Below are 8,601 nucleotides of genomic sequence, written 5' to 3'. Positions count from 1 at the left end.
ACTGGGAGCAAGTGTAGTCTGTCCCTGGTCTGTCTCCCTGGCTATGGGCCTTCCATCTTTGCCTCTTAGCCTCAGACTGTTGGCCAAGTGTCTCTTCAAACTGGGAAAGGCCATGCTGCACAGCCTGCCTCCAAGCCGGCCGCTCAGATGCCAGGGCTTCCCACCTGTTGAGGTCCACTCCTAAGGCCTTCAGATCCCTCTTGCAGATGTCCTTGTATCGCAGCTGTGGTCTACCTGTAGGGCGCTTTCCTTGCACGAGTTCTCCATAGAGGAGATCCTTTGGGATCCGGCCATCATCCATTCTCACGACATGACCGAGCCAACGCAGGCGTCTCTGTTTCAGCAGTGCATACATGCTAGGGATTCCAGCACGTTCCAGGACTGTGTTGTTTGGAACTTTGTCCTGCCAGGTGATGCCAAGAATGCGTTGGAGGCAGCGCATGTGGAAAGCATTCAGTTTCCTCTCCTGTTGTGAGTGAAGAGTCCATGACTCGCTGCAGTACAGAAGTGTACTCAGGACGCAAGCTCTGTAGACTTGGATCTTGGTATGTTCCGTGAGAGCAAAGTCCAGCTGAAATGTCTGCGTGACTTCCTCTTTGCCGACGATGCAGCTGTCACTACCCACTCTGCCAAAGATCTCCAGCAGATCATGGATTGTTTTAGCAAGGCCTGCCAAGATTTTGGACTGACTATCAGCCTGAAGAAAACACAGGTCATGGTTCAGGATGTGGACTCACCTCCCTGCATTACAATCTCTGCTCATGAACTGGAGGTTGTCCATGACTTTGTGTACCTTGGTTCAACGATCTCCGACACTCTTTCTCTTGATACCGAGCTAAACAAACGCATTGGTAAAGCAGCTACCACGTTTTCCAGACTCACAAAGAGAGTCTGGTCCAACAAGAAGCTGACAGAACATTCAAACAGGTATAACATGCAAATCAGGGAGTGTTTTTGTGGACACCCTGTATTATAAAATCAAAGCCTGAATACAGCACTAGTAAGACTGGGTAGTTCTATGGAAGCTCAGATCTTTTTCACAGATATTTTATAGATAGTGCAACTAGGATAGGGGTGTCCAAAGTTTTTGGCAGGAGGGCCACATCATCTCTCTGGCACTGTGTCGGGGGCCAGGGGAAAAAAGAATTAATTTACATTTAAAACTTGAATAAATTTACATAAGTTTACATAAATGGATATATTAAAGATGAACTTATATGAATGAATGAAGGTCTTGCAATAGCTCAAGACCTATAAAAGGCCTTGCACAAAGCAAGGCTGGCCTTTCCTTTGCTGCCGCTACTGCATCACGGATGTGAAACAGCAAGCAGTGGAGGGAGTCCTCATCCCACAGCTCACCCAAGAAGTCAAACAGTCACCCTCATGCTGAAAGCAGTTGCGTGGGGCCAGTGTGGGCTCCAACAAATTTCTAGAGAGACAGTGGCTCATTGGAGACTGGGGGCTCCCTGAAGGCTGCACTGAGAATCATTGAGGGCCACAAGTGGCCCCAGGGTCAGGGTTTGGGCGCTCCTGAACTAGGAGAAGGAAAGATTTGCTTTTAACTATTTCAAATACCAGGCACTCATTAACATTATTCAACAGTAAGCCATGCTGAATTATTATATAAGGCTATTGGCTGATCACATTCATGGTTCATCCAAGATAAAACACAACTTTGAGCCCAAGCCTATGCATGTCTACTCAGAAGTCAGTCCATTATAGTCAATGGGGTTTACTCCCAGGTAAGTGGGGATAGGATTGCAGCCTTGGAGCCCAATCCTATGCATTTCTACTCAGAAGTCTCATTAAAATCAATGGGGCTTACTCCCAGGCAAGTGTGGATAGGATTGGGCTCTGAGTTACTCAGTCTGGTTCTGACATTAACCTGCAGGAGCTGGTGGGAACAGAAACCACTGGTCAGAACAGAAACCACAATATCAGTGTGTCATCATGGTTCCCATATGATTGGTTGCAGGATCTTCCAGGCTATTCAGATAAAATCAGAGCAGGCTCTAATATTTAAGCTTACAAGCAAACCTTATCTAAACGTCCATCTTCCCCTCTGTGAGCCAGCCCGCTTATTAGATCTTCTGTTAAGGCCTTTCTCTACCCAAACAACATCTGAGGTATATCATAGGTATATTACATGAGGAATATCTGAGGTATATTACATTAGTATATGGGAGAGAATCATCTCAGCTATGAAACATCCTTCCCACCAGTGGCATAGCTAAGGGGGTGCAGGGGGTAGCAGTTGCACCAGGCATCAAGCTTAAGGGGGGCAACAAGCTGAGCTTGACACTAGTGACCAAAATTGTGAAAATCTTGGTATATATGATTAATACCATCATGTTATATATCATTGGAAAAGTAATTTAATGTAGAATGCAGTGCAACAAACCCCATTGGAATATCTGTATTCTATCAAAAGTTATGGCTAATTAACCAGAAAACGAAAACACAATTGCCTTATAGAACAAAAAGTGGATTTTCTTAACTCAAAACTGACCTATGAGACTGATTGTTGTTCAAGAAGTGCCCCTCTTATATATAGCAAGAGAAGAATAACCATCCCTCTTCACCCCAACACAGTGTTTCGAACCTATCAGGGGCACGCTTTTTATTTATTTACTTAATTTGATTTTGTCAGGTGGGGGCTACAAATCTTCTTTGACCCCAGACAGCAGATCAATGTCTTTTCACTTTTGAAAAAACCCAGAAATAACGTCACTTCTGGTGGTGGCATCACTTCCAGGGCGGTATTTTGAGCTTGGCACCGGGCTACATGATCGTTAGCTATGCCACTGCCTCCCACCTTCTCCCTCCTCAGTTACCCTCCCACCATCAGGTAAAAATTTTCCTTTCTCAACAAACTTTTGTTGTTGAGAGCTCTTGGCTTCTCCTTGTTGGCATTGCTGGCTGTTTGTGACCACATTTTAGAGCATCCTCCATCTACTGCCTCTGTCTTGGGGTTGTATAGTGACTGCAAGTTAGTGATGTCAGGCAGGAAACTGGATGTCAGGGGTTTGAATTCACTGGATCTCTGTGCTTATTTTTGTAGTGGACTACAGCTCATCGGCAAAGTACATATTTTGTATGAAAAAGGTTCCAGATTCAAGTCCTGGCAATGCCTGGTATGGCTATGAAATGCCCCTCTCTGGAACCCTCAAGAGCCACTGTTAGAGTAGTAGACAATGCTGAGCAGGAAAGGCCAATGCTGTGACTTGGTATAAAGTTGCTTCCTGTGTTTTGTGTATAATGTTGACAGTACCAATGTTGACAAGCCAATAGTCCAGTAGTTCTCAAACCTACCTGGGTAATGATACATCCATAACCTCTTCTTCCCAGCTGTGAGATCCAAGATGGCAGTGTCATCTCATGAGATGAGATGCAAGATGGTGGCACCCGGGGAAAAGGAGGAGTGGCCACTGGGAACATCCCATGGGACCCCTATGAGTGTGCTGCGATACCTAAGGTGTCATGAAACATACTTTGGGAACCCTTGCATATAGTCTGATCTGAAGCAAGACAGCTTCGTATGTCTCTGACATTTACGTTTTAATTGGTTTTGGTTTCTGTAAGCTATCTTGGGCATTTTTGGTGACAGGACAGCAACTGCTAAGATAAAAAAAAGTAAATTTTAATTACTTAATTTTTGCCATTGTTTCCACATACACTGGATTCAGCTAATAAAAGGACACTACTTTAATATTAGGACTCCTGAAGCCAAGAACTGGGCAATTACTTTTTGCTGAAACTGTGGCTCTTTTAATGATGAACCTCACAGATATACCAGGAATCCTATTATTGAGTCAAAAGAGAACAAAACAAAATTTTTTAGATTGTGGTTACTGTATCTGATATAGACAGATGTAAAGAAACTTGTCATTGTCTCTCTCCTTGATGATAAGTCTCTGCAGATTTTATCTATACATTTCTCATCATAAAACAAATGAGGAATCAACACATACTACAGGAAGCATGAGAAAAAGCATCGGTCTCATAAAACAAGCTTATCCTATTATTTTCTACACATGCAGCCTCCTATTTAATCACATTTGGCCTGCATGCAATTTGCATTCAAACTGTGATGTGAAATTTTTAATGCTGAATCCTTGGAATAAATGTTGATACCTTTATGGGATAAAAGCATAAAAATGTACTTGACGAGTTTTTAATAGACCATTGCTGTATACTCTGCACAGTCCTCAATTGCCTTCATACAGAGAATCTCCCAATCCAGAAACAAATGCTTTGCAGACCATCTGTAAAATCAACATCAGTTTTGGCTAGAAGAACTCATGCTTGTGTCAGGGATGAGACTAGTCAGATCAGTGGAAAATGGAAGGGCATGCACCATGCATTCATAACAGCTCCCAATGAAAGAAGGCAATCTGGAGATAGAAGTAGGGCAGGAGGTCTGGTCTAGAGGGTTGAGCCTCCGTTTGCCTGAAGATAACATCCGAAGGTCGCCAGTTCGAGGCCACTGGCACCGTGTGACCTTGAAGCAGCTGACAAGCTGAGCCGAGTTATTCCATCTGCTCTGAGCATGGGAGGATGGAGGCCAGGATGGAGGCCAGATCAGAACGAAACATCTGAATTGTTGTAGCTCTTGAAAGATAGAGCCTTCTTTCAATTGTAAAAATCCCTATGGGATTTAAATTAGCCTGCCTATGTAAACCACCTTGAATAAAGGCTGAGGAGAAATCTGAGGACCTAGAAAGGTGGTATATAAATACCTGTATTATTATTGTATTATAGAAATAGGAGGCAGTTTTGTGAGCATTTATATATCCAATAACATGTCTCATGCTATTTTGCGCTTTGGTGCTAACTGAATATGATGGGCAGCCTAATCTGATCAAGGAAGGACTTGTGGCAGTCTATTTAATGATCTTGAGCTGCCAGTACAAATGGCCAGAGGCTCCGAGTGCCCACCAATGGGCCACTCAGACTGCGATGGTAGGGGAGGTTCAAGAGAGGATCAGGGCAAGAAGGGCAGGGGTGATTACGGGGGAAGGAACATTTGAAACTTGGCTGCAGCAGCATGTGCTGGGGTCCTATGCCCCCTTTCCAGCCTGATCCCCCCTAACTCTCCTCAGAGTTGCTCCAGAAAAAGAGCTAGCATGAGAACCATGAACCATGAATGACCAGGTGGACTACAGAGAGGTAAGCGAAAACATTTTTACTTACCCCACATGGTTGGCAACCTTCAGTCTCGAAAGAATATGGTATAAGCCTACGCACCCGGTATTCCCAGGCGCTCTCCCATCCAAGTACTAACCAGGCCTGACTCTGCCTAACTTCTGAGATCAGATGAGATCGGACACGTGCAGGGTAACTGGGCCATCTTACCCTCCCATCATTGGACACAGCATGTGCTTGGGCTGTGCAACTGCATTGCGTAGAATGGTGAGGCATAGAACTGGAGCCTAAGTCCAGAACGGTAGAATGGTAGAACCATAGAACGGTAAACGGTAGAACAATAGAACGGTAGAACGGTAGAACCATATAATGGTAACTAAGCAGATCTAGGTCACCTAGATGGGTGACCACCTGTTTTCCCTACGCATGCTGTCTTGAATTCCATGATAAAAGGAAGGTGGGATATAAAAATTACTAAATTGTGCATTGCCAGATATGTCTGCATGCTTATCCAATAGTCTTGTAACACAGTCCCTCAAGGGCTGTGCTCCTTGAGGTTACTGTGAACTGAACCCAAACATCCAGCAAATTCAGCCGATTTGTAATGATTGTACTGTAATGATTGTGTGATAGATGACCTTCTAAATGACTCCTTGTAATTTCGAAAGGGAGAGGGGGGAGGCCTTGCACAGAAGGCATCTGTATCATCCATCAATGTAGGCATCCATCACTCTGGAAACTATAGTTTTCAATTCCTCCATTCTACAGGATCCTCCGTTGCTGCTGGGGTGCCTGGGAAATTAAGGACAATGCCTCCACTTTTACCAGATCATCTAACAAGGTAAGAGGGAGCTAGTGATGGCAGATGGCTAATAACAGCAGAGAACAGAGGGGGAACTCTCAGGCTTGAGGTCTTTCTGAGCTTTTACAGGGAATTCTCTGAAAAATACCAGAGTATTGACATTCTGGCCTGGAAAATTAGGATAGGTAGTTTTCAAAATGATCAGCTTTTCAGACTCTGTTATCTGTAAAACTTCTCATTGTTTACTGTCTGAATTATCTAGGTTGTGCTTTTGCCACCTTCAAGGGCAGGTAAAAAGTGCTATGTGTTAAAAGCTCACAGTATCTTGCCCAAGCCAAATGATAGGGCAGTTGGGGGCAGGGGCAGTGCAACCCGGAATACCACCTGATGCCATGCTGGGTCCACTGCTGCTATCTCTGCACAACAACCAAAACACATAGTCCCTTACTTACTCCTGGCTCAGTTTCTTCAAACATGGAAGTTCAGGGCCTCTGGTTTAATTTAAAGGGGCTCCTTCATTTGTGTGTTCCTTGTAAAGCAAACCAGGAGTCCCACATTTCCATGTTTGAAGAAACTACTATGAGAGCACGATAAGGAGGCAAGCGACCCACTTTCCACACACTTTAACTGGAAGGGGACCTCAAATCTGCTTCCCTCTCAACCTCCCAAATTTTCCAGTGATGCAACTCCCTCACGGATGAGGTGCCCCTGGTTGGAGCTTGCACAAAATATGACTAACAGCCCAGCAACTTTCCAACTCTCATGCAGCCAGGCCAATGGAGCACAAGCTGCATTCCGTGGTGGGAGGCAGTCATGAGTTACTCCTCAAAGTAAGGCACATTTGGTTCCTTCCCTTGCTGCTGAATTGTGAGCTGTATCGTGGGCTACATCGGTGCTGGAAAGTTGCTTAGGATTGGGGTGTAAGTCTATCCTTGTAGAATACTTTTCAACAATAAAAGTTATCTGGAGTCAAACAGTTTTCCTAATCTTATTAACCCCCACCCCAAACCTTTTTTAATCTGGTCTCAGGCACTGAGATTACTAGGTCTCAAATTGCCTACTCATCTACCTCCAGTAGAATCATTACACACCAAAGGTCATGAAATACACTGCTAACACTCTATTGGCTGTTGGATAGAAGCAGGCAGGTATCCAAGATACATGCAAACTGCTAACACCACCACAGGAAGATCTACTTCACCATTGGATTGCTCTGGCTTGCTTTACCAAGTGTCCTTCCTTTCAGATACTTTCAAAATTTCAAAATTCTTATCATTGAGAGATTACTGGGAGCGTTGACTCATGTAGAACCCCAAATTGCACAATGGAGTCTAAGCAGTCTGTGTTTGAAACAACATAAAAAGGCAATTGCCAGTGCACTCAATCCTCTATCTACCCCCAAACCATTTCCCAGTGAATTGGACTCTGTGGTGTTTGTTTTTGGCTAAAGATGACCTGCCAAGCCATTTCATCAGGGGTCCTGCTTTCTCTGCATCCAGACTTTTGCTGTGTGCTACAGTGGAGCTTTTGAGAGCTATGCCAGCACAATGTGACTGGAGGTTGATTCACAGACACAGCCCTTTTCCTATCGCAGTGAGTGTCTTTGAATTATTTTTTGAGTATTATCTTGCAAGATTGGGCTGTTTATAGAGCACACTGCTACAAAACTTTCCCTTTTCTAATACATAATCCTTTTACTTTAAAAAATACTTTTCTAACCCGGTAGATCTATTTGAATTATTATGAATACTTTTAATTTATAAGTGTTATAAGAGTGACAATTGTACTTTCTCCCATTTGTTTCAGGAATAGTGAGCCAAAAAAAGGCACCTGGATGTTATTTGATGAATTATGCAGTGAATTAATAATCATCCCCTGCCTCCCCACAGCTTGGCTGCACAGCCCAAGTGCACAAGTCACGCCCATCTACTGAAAATCGTTATGAATAAAATATGTCCCAGGGGACAGACTTGCAGTCAACCCAGTCTTTGGATACTCATAAAAAAACATTTTCCTATAACTATCGCCTACCTACGGCCTTTTTAACACTAATATTTATAAGAATGACTTGCTGAAATGAAGCAAGTGCATGAACAATACCTACCAGTTCTGTAGGGGATGGTTGTTAGCAAACATGAACAGTACACATGTGGGCTTTATATTTCTTTCTTTTTTACGTACAGCCCCTTCCCTGCCTTCCCAATAATCGGGGCACACAGGGAAGCTTACAAAAAATGTATCAAATAACACAATAAAACCAAACAAATAGCAACTGGTGCAGGATTTAAAAAACAAACAAAACAGGGGCTATACAAGCCTCATTAACAATAAAGCACTTAACATCTACAGAAGCAAGAGCCAAGAAAACAAACCAAAAGATTTGTGCAGAATAGTAAACCATAATGAAGCAAAAACAACATAACTAAAGGCCCAGTCCTAACCTTCCCCTGTGCCCAGGGGTACAGCAGCACTGAAGTGGTTGCTGCTGTGTCTTGTGGGGTCAGGGAAGTTTCCATAGGACTCCTCTGGGTAAAGAAACCTCTATTCCCTTACCCCATGTTGAGTGCAGCTGACCCTGCCCCCCCCTTCCTGGGCCTGATCTGCCCTCCAGCCCTCTCTGCACCCGCCGAGTTCACTGAAGTTTGCTGAAGACT

The 8,601-nt window shown here is 43.9% G+C and overlaps 1 long non-coding RNA gene across 1 annotated transcript; it reads left to right on the top strand.

Moving 5' to 3' along the window:
• Nucleotides 1-5,910: 5,910 nt before the first annotated feature.
• On the top strand, nucleotides 5,911-7,832 carry LOC136647331 (uncharacterized). The gene is made up of 3 exons (XR_010794276.1): nucleotides 5,911-5,986; nucleotides 7,447-7,540; nucleotides 7,754-7,832. It is a non-coding gene; the product is annotated as an uncharacterized lncRNA (long non-coding RNA).
• Nucleotides 7,833-8,601: the final 769 nt, after the last annotated feature.

The sequence above is a fragment of the Tiliqua scincoides genome, chromosome 4 (genome assembly GCF_035046505.1).
Source record: "Tiliqua scincoides isolate rTilSci1 chromosome 4, rTilSci1.hap2, whole genome shotgun sequence".
Taxonomy (NCBI): domain Eukaryota; kingdom Metazoa; phylum Chordata; class Lepidosauria; order Squamata; family Scincidae; genus Tiliqua; species Tiliqua scincoides.
Note: the sequence above shows the minus strand (reverse complement) of the source record. Positions and strands in the feature narration are given on the sequence as shown.